The sequence below is a fragment of the Saccopteryx leptura genome, chromosome 2 (genome assembly GCF_036850995.1).
Source record: "Saccopteryx leptura isolate mSacLep1 chromosome 2, mSacLep1_pri_phased_curated, whole genome shotgun sequence".
NCBI lineage: Eukaryota > Metazoa > Chordata > Mammalia > Chiroptera > Emballonuridae > Saccopteryx > Saccopteryx leptura.
The window spans coordinates 210,068,884-210,090,157 of NC_089504.1; the positions used below are offsets into that span (position 1 = coordinate 210,068,884).

The 21,274-nt window shown below is 37.9% G+C and overlaps 1 pseudogene; it reads right to left on the reverse strand.

Annotated features, from left to right (window-relative positions):
• Positions 1-5,360: 5,360 nt before the first annotated feature.
• On the reverse strand, positions 5,361-12,555 carry LOC136391795 (large ribosomal subunit protein uL30-like; annotated as a pseudogene).
• Between the last annotated feature and the right edge of the window lie 8,719 nt (positions 12,556-21,274).

A 21,274-nucleotide genomic window follows, 5' to 3' on the forward strand; every position in this document is an offset into this window, starting at 1 on the left:
TCCTAATATTCCTTCAGCAACACAACCTATCCCACACTCTGAGACACTCCCGGTTCCAGTTTTCAGTGGTTTTATTTCTTCTAAGTACAAAGAAAGTGAACATGGTGATCAAGTATATTTTGATAAGATGCATGAGGAAATGGTTGTAGAATCTGAAGGGTCTTCTTCTGATGTCAAGCAGTCATTAACCACTCAGCAGTTTAGCCAACCTCAACTGAATGACTTAGTAAGAGATTTGGGCCTATCAAAGAAAGCAGCTGAGTTATTAGCTCCAGGTTTCAAGAAAAGAATGTACTTCACCGGTCAGCTAAAGTATCCCATTTCAGGAAGCATGAACAAATTTTTGAGGACTTATTTTCCGAAGACAAACACTTTGTTTACTGTCATGATATCAGTAGTCTTCTCAGCCAGCTAGGTGTTACCACTTACAGTCCAACAGAATGGCGGCTATTTCTTGACAGCTCTAAACGGAGTCTGAAATGTGTTCTCCTACACAATGGTAATGTTTATGCAGTGGTTCCAACTGGTTATTCAACTCATCTGCGAGAAAATTATAATGACAAAAAAATTTTCATCAACTTTCTGAAGTATGAGGAGCATAACTGGATCATTTGTGTGGATCTTAAAATAGTAAATTTCCTGCTAAGACAACAGAGAGGTTTCACGAAGTATCCTTGCTTTCTGTGTTTGTGGGATAGCCGAGCTCGGGAGAAACACTGGACACAGAAGGAGTGGCCAAAACGTGAAGCTCTGGAAGTAGGGATGTAAAATATTGTGAATGAACCTGTAGTTACTTGAGACAGGATCATTTTTCTCCCACTTCAAAACAAACTTGGCTTAATGAAGCAGTTTGTTCATGCTTTGAATAGAGAAATTGAATGCTTTCAACATATTATTTCTGCTTTTCCTGTCTTGTCTTTTGAGAAGATAAAAGCAAGTGTATTCAATGGACCTCAAATTCAAACCCTCATATGTGATGAAGAATTTGCTAGGAAGATGAATAAGGAGGAGAAAGCAGCATGGCAGTCTTTTGTGGCAGTTACAAAAAACTTCCTTGGCAACAAAAAAGCAGAAAACTATGAACTTTTGGTTCAAAGGATGCTGTTGGCTTTCCACGACATTGGATTTAACATGAGCGTTAAGATTCACTTCCTAAACAGTCATCTTGATAAGTTTTCCAAAAATCTTGGAGCTGTTAGTGATGAGCAGACCACTTTGGAGCATCAAATGATACTGTCCTCAACAAGTACACAAACGTAAGAGCTACAAACATAAATTTTTGCCTGAATAGAATTTTAATAAGTTTTGCTCAAATTATATGATTGAAATAAGTGTTTTAATATGTTCTATTTCAAAATTGTAAACAAATTCTGATGCAATCATATCTTTTAGTGTATTAGTGTTTATACTGCATTATATAAATTATTATATTTTTACAAAGATGATGTCAAAAAAAGACATTCTACTTCATTATGTTAAACTAAATGTTGAAAATTTTACAATAAGATGAAAACCTAAAATCTTGAATTGCAAAAAAAATCTGTAGCTTACAGAGAAAAACAAATGTCAGATTTGAGATCAGCACACTCGAATTAGGTAAGAACAAGTGTTTTTGTGGATACAACAAAAATTTTGTTCCTTAGTGTTATCTAGAAAATACTTTCTTTTTGATTCTCTACATTTGCTTAGAAAATACTTTGGCTATGTTAGTTTAGCCATATTTGCTGCTATGTTTGCTGCTAAGTTGGTTATTGGACCCAGATCCTGATAACCAGTTGGAAGGCTAGTCTAGTTGTATCCTTTTTCAGTCAGTCAATGGTCCCTAATTCCCCATTAGCTATTGCCCTCAAAATGAGTGACTCCACAATGGTCACCCTTCTCACTGTCTAAGTAACACCATTAGTTTTCTCTTTGGTTTCTGAATCTTATCATGAGCCCAGTGGTTTACTCAGAATGTCTAATCCTGATGCCTTCTGTGAATTGATTTGCTATCCTGAAACTTTCAGTGCAGCTGAAGGTGAATTCTGCCAATGTGGTGGTCTGACCCCATGTGGTTGAACAACCAATGTTTAAATGTATCAGAAAATTAACTTTCTCCTTATTCTAAACACAAATAGGATATCTATAAGAGTTAAAGACATAAAGGTTCAAAGCAACCCTTAAAAGTTTTAGATGAAAATGTTGGAGATTATTTCATTACATTAAAGTAAGAAAATATCTCTTAAAAAATAAAAAGTTTTATCAGTTGTAACAGATGTACCACTCTAGTGGGGATGTTTGTAATGGAAAAAGCCACATGTGTGGAAGTGAAGAGTACATGGGAAATCTGTGTGCCTTCTGCTCAGTTTTGCTCTGAACCTAAAACTACTCCAAAACATAGTTTATTAAAATAAAAAAAAAGAGCCCTGGACCAGATAGTGCAGTTGGTTAAGAGCATTGTCCCACAGCACAGAGGCTGCCAGTTCAATCCCAGTCAGGACACATACAAATTGATGTTCCTGTCTTTCTCTCTCTCTCTCTCTTGCTCTCTCTCTTCTTCTCCCTCTCCCTGTCTCTCTCACTAAAATAATTAATAAATAAATTTTTTAAAACTTTTTTTAAAAGAAAAGAAAAAAGAAACACTAAGTACAAATTAAAGGATAAATACATTTCATGGCATTAACATTTTAGATTCCTAAACATTGGACACCATAAACAAAGTTATAAGGCAATCTAGGGACAGAGAAAATATTTACAAGACATTTGAGAAATAATTGCAATCCAGAATATATAAAAAGATCCAATAAGTAAAAAAACGACAAAAATTTCAGTAAAAAAATAAATATAAATCTTCAGCTCACAAAAGAGAAACTCTATCTAACCAATAAGAATATGGAGGGGGAAAAGCCATAACTTGCTAGTAATAGAAACATGCAAATTAAAGCAAGATACCCTTTTGTGTCTGTCAGACTGGAAAATTCTAAAGCCTGACAATGACAAGTGCGGTGGAGAACAAGGGGAAACAGGAACTTTAAAATTCTTTTTTTTTTTTTTTTTTTACAGAGACAGAGAGAGAGTCAGAGCAAGGGATAGACAGGGACAGACAGAAAAGAATGAAGAGATGAGAAGCATCAATCATTAGCTTTTTGTTGCGCATTGCGATACCTTAGTTGTTCATTGATTGCTTTCTCATGTGCCTTAACCACGGGGCTTCAGCAGACCGAGTAACCCCTTGCTCAAGCCAGTGACCTTGAGTCCAAGCTGTGAGCTTTGCTCAAACCAGATGAGCCCGCGCTCAAGCTGGTGACCTCGGGGTCTCGAACCTGGGTCCTTGGCATCCCAGTCTGACGCTCTATCCAATGCGCCACTGCCTGATCAGGCAGGACATTCAAATTCTTAATGTTAATTGCTGATGATTAATGAACACTGAAGTTTTACTATAGGGAATGTAGTTTATATTTAATTTTTTTTATTTATTCATTTTAGAAAGGAGAGAGACAGAGGGAGAGAAGGGGGAGGAGCAGGAAGCATCAACTCCCATATGTGCCTTGACCAGGCAAGCCCAGGGTTTCGAACTGGCAACCTCAGCATTTCCAGGTCGACACTTTATCCACTACGCCACCACAGGTCAGGCTAGTTTATATTTAAATAGAAAAAATGAAAGGTTTAAAGATTAAATTAGTATAATTTGAAAAGCATTTTGGCAATAACCAACAGTATCTGAAACTTAGGACCCAGCAAGCCAACTTCTAAAGTATAAATCCCAGGAAAAACTCTTGCACAGGGACACAAGGATATTCACTGCAGCATTTTTTTATAATTCCAAAAAGTCTGCCATTGGGAGAATGGGTTCTCTTAGTTTCATTTGTGTCTATACCTAACATGTTTTTCCTTTAAAGGGTCTTACACTCTTTTTTTTTTCTTCTTCTTTCCCAAGTGAAAGTAAGGGAGATAGAGACATACTCCCATATGCTCCCCCACCAGGATCCACCCAGCAACCCCATCTGGGGCCAATGTTCTGCCCATCTTGGGCCATGCTCTGGACCAAGCTAATTTTAGAGCCTGAGGCAGAGGCCCCATGGAGCCATCCTCAGCTCTTAGACCAGTGCGCTCTAATCAATTGAGCCATGACTGCTGGAGAGGAAAAGAGAGAGAAGGGGGAAAGGGAAAGGTGAGAAGCAGATGGTTGCTTCTCCTATGTGCCCTGACCAGGAATTGAACCCAGGACATCTACACGTTGCACCAATGCTCTACCACTGAGCCTCCCTTCTTTATATAAATGAAAATCAGGCACCGACCTTACCTTTTTGCTCCCAGTAACTCCTCCCTTCCCATCCTCCTTACACTCCCTTATACTCATGGGAATCTCATTTTAGCTTGGAAAATTCATCTCCTATATGCCTCTGGCCAAGATACCTGGACAATGCCCACAAATCCTTCATTTTGCCTTTTCTGGCAAGCTTGCCTGATTTCTCCTTCAGACTTGAGTGACTAGTAATTAATAGCCACAAACATTATCCTGCCTCAGACTTCCTTATAGCCAACTATCTGCTTGAATGAGCAGGAGCAGAGAAAGGAAAATGTGTATAGGAAGAAAAAAAAGCATAGATTAATAACTACAAATATTATCCTACCATGTTCTTCTCCTAGAAAATCTTTGGACAGTGACACCCACATGCAAACTGGTGCCTAGGTCTGTAGGTAGGGTGAGGAGGGAAGCATAAATTTCTGGTGAATTTCTTGACTCATATGGAATTTTGGACTTATACCTACAGTAGATGCACCTTCACCCATCAATAACCTTCTGCTGCTTTCATTCTTCCCACCCCAGGAAATTGAGCTTGCCACAGGTAAGGGCAAAACTTCTCCCAAATCAGTATGTTCTTGCATAGTTGCACATAACTGGAGAGTTGCCCTGGGCATCCTGTAGACCCCTGTACAGTGTTGAGTGGCTATCAGTAACTGGAGGCAACTTGGGTGGTCCAGCATTCTCTTCCTTTTCAATCAGTATCCTTCTTCAAATCTCTGTACTTAAAAAGTCAGCAGCAGCCTCCTGCTCATACTTAGAGGAACGATAATGAGGCTGACTGCCATATTGGTGTTCAGCCCTCCTCTCACTTAGTCTCCATCTTTGCTGCTTTTCTTTTGTGACATAAAAAATGAATAAATGAATGAATGAAAAGTAAAGAACTCCCCATACCTCCCTTAGGTAACAAATATGAAGAATTGGGTGTGTTCTTGTCCCATTTTCTCTTTGGTCTATCACATAAATTGTTTTCTCTGGGGGTGGTGGGTTATTTTGTTTTTTGGTTTACACTTCAATTTGAAAAAATCCACTGTTCATTAACTGACCATTTACAAAAATTATTATAGTACACATCTTAGTTCATATTTCTAATAAGCCTGTTAATTTAGTCTTTCCAATTACCCGCATCTCCACCCTCTATAAAACACATGTTTTTTTCTTCCGTCCACCTTTAGAAGATAATTTGAAGGGTCAGCTGAAGTTGTTTCCTTCTTTGAAACAATTTCCAATAATATAGATTTAAAAAATGAGATCCTCCATGCAGATGATGTCATATTTACCAAGAGATCCAGCAATCACTGTGCTATCTGTCAGCTCAATTAGCTTCTTATTGATTTTGCCATAACCACACTTATAAATCAATTAATTTAGTAACTTCAGGTTTGAAGACCTTCACGAAATATATGGTTCCACAATCCTCAGCATGTTAATCAAAGCCTTGTTGAGCTTCACAAAGGTACCACTGGAAGTCTGGCAAAAGTGAAGAAGCTGCAATACCTTTGGGAATTTGGGGGTCACATCATGAATACTGATGTTGATGACAAACACCAATTGGGTTCTGTACGTACATAGAAATCTCCAGGTTCCTTGCCATCCTGGCCATTCTTATCTCAGTTCTGTCCATCTGCTCAACTCCTGAGATGGTGCTTACTTTCCTCATAGATAAGCTTTCCTGCTTTTCAAAATATCCTTTGAACAAATTTATTTCTCAGACCTTTGACCTTCATTTAAGAAAAATTCCTTCTCTTTGTTGCAAGGATCTCTAGCACAGCAGGAAGCGTCTTTTTCCCCCCTCTGCTGTACTCTCTATATTTACAGAAGTAAAAAAGACAGCATAACCTGTGTTAGGTTTTGTTTTGTTTTTAACAGGTTGATATTATTTACTCCGAATTTGCTTTTATCCATCTCACTGTATATTGTGAACATCCCTCCTACTTGGGATATGTAAATATCGCAATATATCATTTTCCATGTGTATGTTGGTGTGTGTGTCTGTGCACATGCGCATATGCCACAATTTATTCAATTTCCTATTCTTGGGCATTCAGATTGTTTATGCTTTATTGACACAAAAAACAATGCTACTAATAGCATTATGTTTATATATATTCTTTATCAAATGTGATTTTTTAATGTAAGTTAGAATTCTAGGACTGGAATGGCCATATGACATATAGTTTTAATTCAAAGAATTGCTGCCACATTTATTGGCAAAAAACAGTGAGAAATTCACACTCCTACCACCAAAGTAAGGTTATGTTTATATCCATGAGTATTTGTCGGTAGTGATTGTTATTACTTGTTCGAACCATTTGCCAATCTAACAGGTGAAAAAAAAAATGGTATCTCTTTATCATTCTAATTCAGTATCTTATTATAGGAGCAAAAATGTAAATCCCAAGATATGCCAAAAAATGCCTGAGAACGTGGAGTTCTTAGTTGCACATACTGGTATCTCTTGCTCCACCTGACCCTGGTTTGAGACCTATATTCCTCCTGTCGAGATCTGAGAAAACTGGAAATAGCCAGCATTTCCTTAATAAGTGTTTTCTTTCAGCTCAACAGAATTATGTCAACTGTTATTACAAGGAAAGGCCATCGAATACCAGTTTAAAAAGGAAAAGGTGTGTCCACCAACTAAAATAAATAAAAGGGAAAAACACATAGAAATAGTTTTAAAACTTAACGGTTACAATAGTACTGAGGAAGTTGGGAGGACAAAGCCAAGCTCAGTGCTTATAAACTTGTTCAGCTTAATTTTGGAAATTAAACATAGGACCTTGAGCAGGTTTGATAGTGGCAATGATTTTAAAGAGAATTTCAAGAGAATATTAATTGTGATCATTCTTTTGGCTCCACTTGATACCAATAATTTCAGAACTATTTGTGACTAATAAAAGTGTAGCCAAGCTTAAATTACATAACACATTAATGTAGAAACGCACCTAATTTCACTTCTCATCAAAACAAAAATTTGATACATTTATAAAACTTTAGTGCTACTTAGTTTTAAGTAAAAGTCTGTATGAAAATATTCTTCATAAGTGGCAAGTGATTCCTCCAATTAAAAACAGTTCTATTAGTTGATAGGAGCAATAAAATCACTTTAACAGGATTTAATGTCATCTAAATGTTCTAAATCATGTCAATTGTATCTTGAGGGGAAAAAAAAGAGTGAAGAGAAATGCTGTCACAGGACAGCCTTTGCCACAGTCACTGAAAGAAGCAGGAACTTCAGCACAAGCTCTTAAGGAAGCTCAGGAATAAATGTTGTACATACATAAAACGTAACTCAGCATTTGATGGCTCACAAGATAGCACCTGCTGTCAGAGATCAGAGCAGAAAATAATGGATTCCTGTCTGACCAGGCAGTGGTGCAATGAATAGAGCATCAGATTTGGATGCAGTGGACCCAGGCTGGAAACACTGAGATTGCTGGCTTGAGTGTGGGCTCATCCGGCTTGAGCACAGGGTTGCTGGCTTGAGCATGGGATCATAGACATGACCCTATGGTCGCTGCTTTGAAGCCCAAGGTCAATGGCTTGAACCCAAGGTTACTCGCTGGCTTGAGCAAGGGGTCACTCACTCTGCTGTAGCCCCCCCCCCAGTCAAGGCACATATGAGAAAGCAATCAATGAACAATTAAGGAGACAAAAGAGTCACAATGAAGAATTGATGCTTCTCATAACTTTCCCTTCCTGTCTGTCCCTGTCTGTTCCTCTCTGTCTTTCTCTCTGTCTGTCACACATAAAAAAATCAAAAAGAGGCCCTGGCCGGTGGCTCAGTGGTAGAGCGTCGGCCTGGCGTGCAGAAGTCCCGGGTTCGATTCCCGGCCAGGGCACACAGGAGAAGTGCCCATCTGCTTCTCCACCCCTCCCCCTCTCCTTCCTCTCTGTCTCTCTCTTCCCCTCCCGCAGCAGGGCTCCATTGGAGCAAGGATGGCCCGGGCGCTGGGGATGGCTCCTTGGCTTCTGCCCCGGGCGCCAGAGTGGATCTGGTCACGACGGAGCGATGCCCCGGAGGGGCAGAGCATCGCCCCCTGGTGGGCGTGCCGGGTGGATCCTGGTCGGGCACATACGGGAGTCTGTCTGCCTGTCTCTCCCCATTTCTAGCTTCAGAAAAATACAAAAAAAAAAATCAAAAAGAAAATAATAGATTCCTACAACATAAAAAAGAGAAAAATCAGTCATTAAGATATATTGGTGGAAAATACAGTGTAAAGAAACATTTTTACTGGAATAACATGTGCACATTTCTTTTTGCTTCTCACATGATGTTATGATCTTTGTGGGGACACATATCAATCTCACCTATTAGGCTATATAAGATTATAGACAGGAAGTCTAGCACAGTGTGAGATGTAGAGTACATGCTCCATAAATGTTAACTGCAGAAACTAAAACATTGTACAGAATATTAAACCACTGGAAATATATACTAATATAGTTAAATCTGTTGATACATCAGGATTATGGACTGAATTTTTCACACCTCCCTTAAAATTCATATGTTGAAGCCTTAACCCCCACTGTGATTTTATTTAGAAATGAAAATTTTAGGAAGTAATTAAGGTTAAATGAGGTCATATGAATGGAGTACTGAATCAACAGAATTCATGACCTTCTAAGAAGAGAAAGAGAAAAGAGATCTCTCTACACTAGAAGTCGGGAACCTTTTTGGCTGAGAGAGCCATTAACACCACATATTTTAAAATGTAATTCCATGAGAGCCATACAACAACCCATGTATGTTACGCATTATCCAATAAAAATTTGGTGTTGTCCCAGAGGACAGCTGTGATTGGCTCCAGCCATCTGCAACCATGAACATGAGCGGTAGGAAATGAATGGATGTAATTCATGAGAATGTTTTATATTTTTAACATTATTATTATTTTTATTAAAGATTTGTCTGCAAGTCAGATGCAGCCATCAAAAGAGCCACATCTGGCTCACGAGCCATAGGTTCCCAACCCCTGCTCTACACAAACACACCAAAGAAAGTTATAGGAGCACACATGGAGAAGTGGCTATCTGCAAGCTAGAAAAGAGCCTTCTCTCCAAAAATAAAATTGGTTAGCACTTTAATCTTGGACTTTCAATCTCCAAATTGAGAGAAAATAAATTTCTGTTGTTTAAGCTACAATATACTAAATTTTATTATAAGAACCCAAACAAAGACAATCAATAACCCAGTACAATTTCTGATTCTTTTTATTGGTTTCATAACATTGAAGAACAAAGGAAAATGACTCTTCTTAATTCATAATGACCATTCTAGAATGAATTTTAGTAAAATATTTGACATGTATGAATTTAAAAGTAACCAAAAGCTAGAGGATGGTATGTAACAAAGTAGAAAAGGGAGGGGGGGGATTAAAATGTAAGTTGTAAATTACGTTTAACACACAAAAAAAGTATGGTTTGTGGAAACATTTATTCAGCCTGAATCTCCTTTGACCAAAGGACTCTTTGATCAAGTTTTATTATGTTTGCTAAAGCTTGAAACCATTTTAACCTAAGACAGATGTCCAATTCTCATCTCAGATTTTATCAATGATTGGTTAACAAATTGTATAAGTGGTACTTTAAACTATTGTCTTAGAATGATGTTGTTTAGGTCAGATTGTTTTGTCTGAACATTATGAGCTGCTGTAGGAAACTACTGTTGTTTATATCAATTGGTAATATGTATAATGTGGTTTCAGTATACATCATTTCACTTAAAGTCAAAGTATTTATCAATGACATTAAGTGAGCATTTACTCTTTAAATAGTCCCCCCACTTACTCACAGTTTTGCTTTCCTCAATTTCAGTCACGCACAGTCAACTGTTGTCTGAAAATATTAAATGGAAAATTCCAGAAATAAACCATCCCTAAGTTAAAATTTTGAACTGTTTTGAGTAGCAAGGTGAAGTTTCAAGCCATCCTGCTTTGTCCCACCCAGGATAGAAATCATCCCTTTGTCCATTCTGTATATGCTCCCTGCCCATTAGTCACTTAGCAGCCCTCAGTTTTCAGATCAGTTATCGAATATTTTGAGAGAGACAGAGATAGATATGCACATAACTTGTACTATAGTATATTGTTATCATTGTTCCATTGTATTATTGTGGTTAATGTCTTATTGTGCCTAATGTATAAATTAAACTTTAGCGTAAGTATGAATGTCTAGGAAGAAGCAGAATGTATAGGAAGAAACAGCATGTACAGGGTTCAGTACTAACCACAGTTTAAGGCATCCACTGGAGGTCTTGGAATGTATCCCCTGAAGATAAGAGAACACTGTATAGCCTCAGTGCATTTTTTAAACTGGAAAGAAGAAACCATTCAAGTGTTCTTTAGGAAGCATAGAATACAACAAAAAAGAAATGCCACTTACTTCTCTTAATATGACATATATTTATGTAAAGTTGGTCATCAGAAACTTGCAAACTCAAACTAGCATGATAAGGGTTTGCAACTTTATTTTCACTACAGGTTCCTTGGTGAACCTATAGTTCATCAAGAAAGGTGCCTTTATGAAGTAAAAGGATTATCTCATAAATGTAACATATGCTTTACACATTTGCCTTTATGATGCCCAAAATGAACACACTAGTGTATATTTAGAAATCCAGACCTACCATATTTCCCCATACATAAGATGCTCCCACATATAAGATGCACCATAATTTTGGGGCCCAAAATTTGAAAAAATATATATATTACATAAAGTTATTGAACTCAAGTTTAATTTGTCATAAAATTATACAACTCCTCATCACTGTCACAACTCTCATCCATGAGCTTGTCCTCATCTGTGATAACAAATCACTGTTTTCAACAATGAGCGCAAAAACATGCACAAAAAGGCGGGAAATGCAAGTTAAAAATCTACAACCAGTGTATAAAATGCACCCAGTTTTTAGACCCCAAATTTTTCCCCAAAAAGAAGTGTGAGTACATGGGGAAATACAGTAAGTGACCTCCTCACATTTACTGACTTTTAAAACAGTAAACAGATGTCCTAGGCACAACGATGCTTGATATTTTCATCACAATGTGAGTAACATAAGTAAGACAGTGGTTTTGTTTTTCTGAAAGTAATGACTTTTTCTTATTTTTTTTTTCTTCAAAATTTGGGTTTACCTCACTCAGCTGCTGGCCTGAAGATATCAGTAATTTCTAGGCCTTCTGACACCTTTGTCATCATCTTCAACAACTTTAAGAATTGTCACAGTAATATATGAACTAAAATCTCCAACTCTAAAATGTATTCCTTTATAATTTTTCTGTGCCTTTTAATTGATAATTATGAGCCTGTGAGTTGAATTGGTTTCTTTTTCTTATGGTAAAAAACTTTAAAAGTGAAATTCTGAGTTTTATTCTTTATTAGATGATTTTACTCTAAAATACATGTTCGAACAAATTTTTCACACTGCATAGTATTGCATCATAGAGAGAATGTTTGTATCTAGGTCAACATACACTGTTTCTAGGCACCACCAAGGAAACTATTTTGTTATACCCACATTAGAATATCACTGGAGTGACAGGACTAAATGATTCATTACGTCCTTGGTTGCTGTGCTTGGTGTTACAAGTGGTGCTCAATCGAGAAGACTGTGGCAGTTGTGAAAACCCCTTTGAGAGGTCATAGGTGACTCTCTTCCAAACACAAAAACATCACCAAAGAGAATGTGTTTCTCCAATAGTAAAGAAAACATTAAAGGCATAGAGAAAAAGACCTGAGTCCCTCCTCCTCTCTGTGAAAGCACAGGCGAGCTAGTCATCATCCTTGAGTGTTAGGAACAAGAGGAAACTGATCACATGACAATACCTTGCCCTGCAATTCGTAGTAAATAAATTACTAATTGCTGCCCTACAGGATAGAGCCACCAGTGTGAGAATGGCAGGAGGACTTTTGGAAGAGACTCCTGGATCTGAAAAGAACTTGTGCATCTTTAGTCAGTGTGCCTGAGAAAAAGGACTTTCACAAAGATCAAGAACTCGGTGGCATGGGAAAGAGGAACTCTCTGCTTCATATACAAACTACCAATACAGTGTCCCATAGTGTTTTGCTCCTTAAGTTGGTACCTATTAGTGCTTCTTGTGAATGAGATACTAGAGGAGGATACAGCACTGAACAAGCATAATTCCTGTCATCACACACCTTACAATCTAATGAGCAGACAGATTACAATCTAATGTGCAGACATATTCTTCACTCACCTGCCTTTTCACCTTTTCTGCCTCTTCTGCTGGTTCTTCCTTAGCTCCTGGCATGCTAGGAGCTAAGGAAGGATTTGGGCATGCTCCAGAGCTCACTTCCCGGGCTGCTTCTCACATTTACCTACACACTTGCACTAGTTGATCTCATCAGGTCTCATGGCTGTGGGTACCATCCACACACTGATGGCTCCTACATTTCCATCTCCAACTGAAACCTCTCTTTTGAATTTCAAACTCCTCATCAAATCCACTTGGAAGGAATTCCAAACAAGATGACTAAAATTGAACTTCTGATAACCATGTATCTGTCCCTTTCTGGCCTTCCTCATCAAATATTATGACAACTCCCTTCTTTCAGTTATCATTCAAAAGCTGCAGGCATCTTTGATACGTTTCCTTCTTTTACACTCTACAGAAAATCATCAGCAAATACTGTTTCGTCTATCTTCAGAATCTGTCCATAGTTTTGGTGTTTATCACACATCAACCCAGTCCAAGATACAATTATTTTTGCCTGTCTTATCATAATCACCATTTAACTGTCCTGCCTATTTTAAATGTTTGTCCAGCTTTAGTGTATTTTCCAAAGTGCAGATGTAGAGAAGCTATGAAAACAATCTCATTCCTCCATTCACAGCGTTTCAATGGTTTCCCTGCTCACTCCGAATAAAAGCTAAAACTCAGTTACCATGATGTATGGGGATCTATGTGATCTGGTGCCCATTACTCCTCTGACCATGTCTTCTCCTACTTCTCCTTTTTTAATTCCATCTGAACTAAACTGGCTTCATTGCTATTCCTTGAAAAGGGCAGGCAAATCCCTTCCTAGAGACTTTGTACTTAATGTTTCCTCTGCCTAAAATGTTCTGTTCCTTAATAATCTAAATGACCTCAGGAAGCAGTGACATGCACATTTAAAAGTTTAACATATGCATTTCTTTTAAAATGCTTTAGAACTCAGACTAGTCATTATTTTGTCTGACTCCATGCCCAATTTGGTTATACCAGCAAAATTCTCTATATACAAATACTTTACAGATGCTTTAAGTTCTGTCTTAAGCATTTATCTCTACTCATAGAATTCTAAATCTAACCATCAACACCATATACTTGATATTCTTTTTTGTCAGATACCAATTTTAACATAAATCAGAGTTAATGCAGCCTGACTAGTGGTGTCACTTAATCTGCAAATGCCAAAGCTGAATGTGAAATTTGAACAGGAAAGAATAACTTTCTTGTCATTAGGATTCAGCCAAAATGGCAGACTTTGCACACCTTTTTTTCTCTAATATCGCACAAAACTCTGCTGATAAGAAAGTATAAAATAGAATAAAGTTATCACAGAGAAAATAATGTAGTAGGGAAATGGTTGTGGGAGTATTGTTTTACTAACAAACAAGAAATATAAACACATTTCAGAAAGATCAAAAATGAATGAAACTGGAGTGATGGATAAAACAACAAGGAAAACCTTGCATAAATACACTGCTCAGTATTAGCAAAGTTAAAAGCCAAGCACATGAACAGGACATCTTATATCATGGTTTTCCCTGGACAGTGTTTCACCCTGAAAACATTTTGCGAAGGGAAAGAAGCCACAACCTGTCATAAGATACCATTCATGTGACATATCCAAAACGTGGTGGTTGCACAATTTTATAAATATATTAAAAACCACTAAATTGTAGTTGTATACTTACACTGAATTTTATGGCATGGGAATTATATACCTCAATAAAGCTTTTATTTTTAAAAATGTAAAGACTAGTAAGTTTTATAAGACATTTATATAAATAACTATTAAAAAGCAAGAAATCGAAAAAGAGATACAATAAAGTCCTTACTAGGATTCAGAAAAAGAATCCTCACTTTCATTTGGGATTATTATGAGATCTTATGAAAATATGTCAGTAAAACTGAACACTGAGAGACAGACAGTACATGGGTTTTTATTTTTGTTTTTTTTAATGACAGAACAAGGTAACGAAATAAAATTCCAGTGAGTGGCAGGAAATGTATAAGCAAAAACCTAGAGGTCAGAATGGAAAAGAGGAACAACTCTAAAAATCCCATGAAGTTGTAAATGAAGTAGAAATGAGGATAAGTGTAAATGGGGAATGTCAAATTAATTATTTGTAAATTATGCTTTAGACCAGAATTGTTCAACCTCAGTACTGTTGACATGACATTTTGGGTCAGATAATGTTTGCTGTAGGGAGCTGACCTGTGCATTGTAAGGGGTTTAACAGCATCTTGGGAGCCTTTTGCCCTAATTAGGACAATCAAGTATGTCTGCACATGTTGCCAAATGGCCCTTGGAGGCAAAATAATCCCAGTTTAGAACTACTATTTTTTAACAAAAACGAGTCATTGAAGATTTGAAGCAGAGGATGACATCATAAACACTAAAATCAACAAAGATTAAACATGCTAACTGGGTAAAGCAGGTGGAAAAGTTAACATACTTTTGCAATATTCCTACTCAAAGATAAAAGGATCCTGAAATATAAAGGAAGTCCTAGAGTTGGAAATGAGAAATTAAGTGGTATTTATTTATAGAAGGAAATGGTCAGTATGGGTATAGAATCAATCAAACAGGCTTATCAACATTTGCTGTTTTGAGAAGGAACAGGAAAAACAGAGATCAAAGATGGCTTTGATATGTTGAACCTAAGAGACAAAGTAGTGATTGTAAATAATATGGGAAATAGTGACAGAAGCAGATTTAAAAGAACAGGTGACACGTTCAATTCTTTGAACTGCTACATAGAATGTGTTAAAAGACTATACAGATAGAAATGTCAAGCCAGGAATTGGAAAATTGAAACTGAACTTTGGGGAACAATTCAGGAATTAAACATAGATTTAGCACCCATTTTCATTGAAAGTGGAGTTGAAGTCATGAAAGTAGACTGCCCAGAAGAACTCAAAATAAAAAAGGAAGCAACCAGGGACAGATATGCTCCTGGAACACCTACATCTAAATTGGTATCTGTGGGGAAAACAGCCATGTTAGGGTTTCTGGCAGGTTTACTGGCTGCAAGCACATTGTGCAATTAGTGCATAAGCAAGAGACAGCACTATTGTAAGGGTAAGTGCTTCCCTTCAAGGGAATGAGAGATCATGCCCCACCACTTAGAGGTGTGATTATTTCCTGATCCTTTGTCCCCTGCTGAGAAAAACTGGGGGTTTTTTCCCTTTGTATTTTTTTCTTTTCTTTCTTCTTTTGGCTTGCCTGTTTTTGTGAGCCCTCAATAAATTGGAATAGACCACCATCCTCCGGCTCCACAGATCCTTTATCATCTGCCCAAATTCAATGCAAATCTGCATGGCCATGGCACCCAGCCATACAGTATCATATACAAAAGCAGAAAAAAGAGCAATTGGAAGAGTAGCATAAGAACAAGAAAATAAGAAAGTGTCTAAAAAGACCCAAAGGAGAGATTTGGGCAAAGAGCCAGTGGGTGGGTTGAGTCATAAATGGTATCAATTGGCACAAGAAGTTAAAGAATATGACAACTGAGAACATTGTTATTAGATGCAGTGACTAGTAAGTTATGAGGAGTAGTGAAAAATGCAGGGTCAACATGACGAGGACAGAAAATAAATTAAAACAAATTTTTAAACAATAGATGCTGGAAGTGGATATTTAAGAAGTCCATTAGTAAAGTAAAAAAAAAAGAAACAGAGTGATTGTGTTTCTCAAATAGAAGGAAGTGCATATTTGTGAGTGATTGTGAAATTAAATGAGAGTAATTGAAAATGTAAGCAAGGTGGATAGAGGTAAAAGAAGTGAAACTTAAGTTTGGAATTAAAAGCACAAATGTTCAATTTTGTAGAAAAGGAATGCATCATTCTCTAAAATGCACAAGAGGGGGAATTAGAGATAACACAATGTGCTAATAAATTACAAATTTAGGATGATTCTATAAACTATTTTATATGTAATTTAACCTAAAAATGTTTACAAAGAGAAAGGTTTCTTTAAATAAAAGAATTTAACATAATTTTCTTATTCATGGGAACACTTGGAGAGAAGGACATTTTCACCAGTCTCAGAGCCAGAGGTGTTCATAGACTGAAGCCAGGTTTTTGTGGTGTACTTTATTATTCTGTTCAAAGTAAATTCCCAGACATCAGCACATGCTCAGTTAAATACAATATGAAAACCCATCACAAATTTAGAACTGTTATTTTGGATTAACCATGGATTTGGGCCTATTTATATCTTTATACTGCCCATTGTTGACAAATGATCATGTTATTATAGTAAAATATTTTCTTAAATTCTATCATAACATACCTTGCAAATACCCAAGGTTTGGCAGCAAGAGAAAAGAGAAAAATAAGCAAAATATTGTGCAGTTTCAGTTTTATTTCCAAAGTTTTCTGAGAAAAGCTATTTCTCCCATTCCTTTTCTTTCAGTTTTCCCTTATATAGCAGTACAAGAATGAAATAAGAGAATGCTATATTGTGAGACAATTAATACAAAATGTCAATAAATTATTAAAGGCAATTACGTGGGTTAGGCAAGATTTTAATACCCCAAATGTTATTTTCCATCCAGTAAATGAGAAGAAAGCACTAATATTCTTTTTGTTTTGTTAAATTATAACCCTTTTTGTTCTTTAACTTGTATTACATAAAATTATTACAATTCCCAATAAAATATGAAACTAAATTAGTCCTCACAAATAAAGACATTTTTTTTTTCATTTAAAGATACATCAAAACATAAAAGCAGCCCTGGCCGGTTGGCTCAGCGGTAGAGCGTCGGCCTAGCGTGCGGAGGACCCGGGTTTGATTCCCGGCCAGGGCACACAGGAGAAGTGCCCATTTGCTTCTCCACCCCTCTGCCGCGCTTTCCTCTCTGTCTCTCTCTTCCCCTCCCGCAGCCGAGGCTCCATTGGAGCAAAGATGGCCCGGGCGCTGGGGATGGCTCTGTGGCCTCTGCCTCAGGCGCTAGAGTTGCTCTGGTAGCAACATATCAGCGCCCAGGATGGGCAGAGCATCGCCCCCTCGTGGGCAGAGCGTTGCCCCTGGTGGGCGTGCCGGGTGGATCCCGGTCGGGCGCATGCGGGAGTCTGTCTGACTGTCTCTACCTGTTTCCAGCTTCAGAAAAATGAAAAAAACAAACAAACAAACAAAAAAACCATAAAAGCAGGTATCAAGATTGGCAAAATATTGACAATCTCTGAGATTAGGCGATGTGTACATGGACTTCTCTGTACTGTTCCCTCTACTTTTGTGTATATTTGAATATTCTCACTTATAAAGAAATAATTAGTAGGTAATTCTTATTTTAGATGTTTGTGAACACTTTCCCTCAGTTATGAAAGACAAAATCCTCATATTCTTGTTCTAGAATTGAGCAATTTGGTAGGTGTAAGGTCAGTGGCCGTCGCCATCATGGTCATGCATGTTCTTATTGAATTTGGACAGATGGTAAAAAAACAGTGGACCCAAAATATGGTGGGCCATTACATTTATTAAAGTCTTGTACCAGCAAACAAGCAAACACACAAGGAAGACCGCTTCCCTCTCATTCAGAGCTCCCAAAGCCTTAACACATTCTCCAGTTCCACAACCCAGAGAATTTTCTCTAGTTCCTCCTAGAATCAAAGTTTTCACCAGCCTCAGTGGAGCTCACAAAGCCCCTTAGCACTATGCATCTGCACTCCTCTCTCTGCAAAACTAGCTTCTTCTTCAGCACTCTTCATTCTCTCCGTTCTCCCCTGCAAACTACCAGGGCCCACAAAGACCCCTCCTCCAGCAAACATTAGCAAAACAATGGCCCCTCCCAAGCAGAAATGCAATCCACAATTTGCAATCAATTGCCCTGCTCTGAGGACAAGGGTACACGTGGCTGCCCAGCACCATTTTTTAACAATAAAAGTGAGCAAACTCAAAAGATACAAATTTTACAAACCCATCAGGCAAACCAAATAGTCTTGAATGGTGTAGTAGGCAGACTGGTCCCCCAAAGATATCCACATCCTAAACCCTGGAATCAATAAATATATTACCTTATGAGATACTTACTAATTCTATGTGTCCTGTTAGCTGGCAATGGAGTATTAGATTAAACAGTAATTCTAGGTTTGTTTTTGAGGGTATTTCTAGATGAGATTAGCATTTGAGTAGATTAACCCATACATTACCCTCCCCAAGGAGGGCGAGTATCATCTAATCCAGTGGTCCCCAACCTTTTTTGGGCCACGGACCAGTTTAATATCAGAAAATATTTTCATGGACTGGCCTTTAGGGTGGGATGGATAAATGTATCACATGACTGAGATAAGCGTCAAGAGTGAGTCTTAGATGGATGTAACAGGAAATCTGGTCATTTTTTAAAAATAAAACATCGTTCAGACTTAAATATAAATAAAATGGAAATAATATAAGTTATTTATTTTTTCTCTGTGGACCAGTACCAAATGGCCCACGGACCAGTATTGGTCTGTGGCCTGGGTGTTGGGGACCACAGATTTAATCCACTGAGGGCCTGAATAGAACAATAGGCAGAAGAAAGGAGTATTGTTCCTTTTTTCTGCCTTAATGTCCAGATAGAGCATCTCATCTCATCTCCTGACACAGGACTGGGATTTACACCAACAGCTGCTTTGGTCCTTGGGTTTGGGGCTGGGATTAGCATCACACTGCCAGCTTTCCTGGGTCTCCAGCAGATCATGGGACTTTTCAGTCTCAACAATCATAAAACTGAGTGAGCCAATTCCTCCTAATAAAAAAATAAACAAATTTTTAATAGTTAATAGTTCTATCTTACAAATAAGCAAATATATATATATTATAAATTATCAACATAAGAAATTTCTAAACCTATAAGAATTTTTTATGATTTTATTTCTGCTAAATTGTCAATAATTGCCAGGAAGCAAAGTCTCAATGAATTGAGAAAACGATCCAGAAAATGGCAGTGTCACCACTTATTTCATATATCAGAATCAAAGGGGAAGACATAAGAGGGTTGCATGAAATCCACTGTTGATAGATTAGGTAGGCAGGAGAAAGCAAAGGGGGTCAGAGGGGGAAATCTCTGGGATTGCATAAAAAGTAATAATACATATGCTGAAACTTCTTTTACATATATATGTTGTAAGGTACCAAAAGCTGAAAATTGATATTAATATTCTGGAGGAAAGGTCAGGCTTTCCTGTCCCATCCCTCCTTTAGGGAAGGGAAGGAGAAAAATGTAGAAGTTTCTGGCTTGCAAGAACAAAGGGTCATTTAGTTTCAAATCTAAAATAAAGGTTAACCTAGAAACTTCTTCTCTTTCAATAGGAAGCAGAATTTACATACCACCTTGCATTGATTGTAGTTCCTCCCCCTTCCTGGAATCTTGAGGGTAAAATACCTCTAGGCTAGTGAGGGAAGATGAACCCTGAAAGATTTGTAAACATCTTAGATTGTGTTACCTTGAGAGTCTTAATGTTTCTGTGTATCCCCTAAACAAATGTTGCCAGCTGTACAGTGACATCATGCTCTCCCCCTCTCATGTGTGATCTGTTGGAATCCATGGGAGTCCAAAAAGACCAGAGTAACAGGCTTTATTGAAAGGAAGAAAAGAACCCTGCTGGGCACTTCTCCCGGGGAGAAGAGCACCAGTACAAGCTAGGGGGACGAATGTTATAGGGTAAGGAAGAATTTCAAGTATGTGAGTGTTGAATCAAAAGTCCTGGTATGTCTGGAATGCTTCTCCTTGAAGGGCTTGCCAGCTCCTTGGAATTTCTCTGTCTCAGGGGCGATAGTCCAATAAGTAAGGGTGAGGTCTAACAGATAAGCGAAACATTAAGAGGGCAATTTGGAATTCCTGGTAAATTCACATATCTATCATGATCAAGGATATATAAACAGCCCCTGAACTATTTTTGGGACTGCACGATTTGGGCTTGCAGATGCCCATGTCAGCCATATGCAGCTGGCATATTAATAAATCTCCTCTTCTAATAAAACTCTTCAAAATTCATCTGGACTGGGTGTCTCTATGTGAACTCGATGAAATGAGGTACAGTGCCTTTCAGAATCTGGGGGCGGTACTTTATAACATATAGGCAGGTATAAGTCAGTTAATAGTTCATTAAGATGATAATAGCAACAATGAGGGGGTTTGTTGGTTCCTGCTTTGGTGGGATGCCTGCCCTGAGGGAGCAGGAAAAGGTTATCTGCATGTTATCAGGTACCTTATTGTAGATGCAAAAGACAACAGACAGGTTTAAGGTAAACATTGACCTTTGTTAGAGAAAAATACCTCCCTAGGACATGACTACCCACCATAAACTGCTTTTAGTTGAAAAGTTTTAACTTCTGACCATCCTATGTTGTTACTTTAGGTCTCCGAGTCTGCAAAGCCACCATGCAGGCTTTCCCAGAGCTGGTCAGGTTCAGCATATGCTCCTTTTTCATCCACAAAATATAAATATATATCCCCCACTGGTTGCTTCTTTGTAAAATACTGACTAATTCAGTGTTTCCCAACGTGGGGCCCATGCCCCACAGGGGGGCAATTTGATAGTTAAGGGGGGCAATTTGAAAATGGACTCGACACGACTTTAACTCTTTCACCCCGGGCCATTTAAATGCAATGCTAGATATCGGTGCCAAATTTAACAAAAAATGCAATTCTTAAATAATTGCGGTAAATAATTATTAAGTATAATTTTGTTTGACGAGACCAAAATATCAACTGGGTGATTGGCATCGTCAAGTAAACTTCGTCCTGGGTTCACCGCGGAGCGTGCTGTCTGCCGC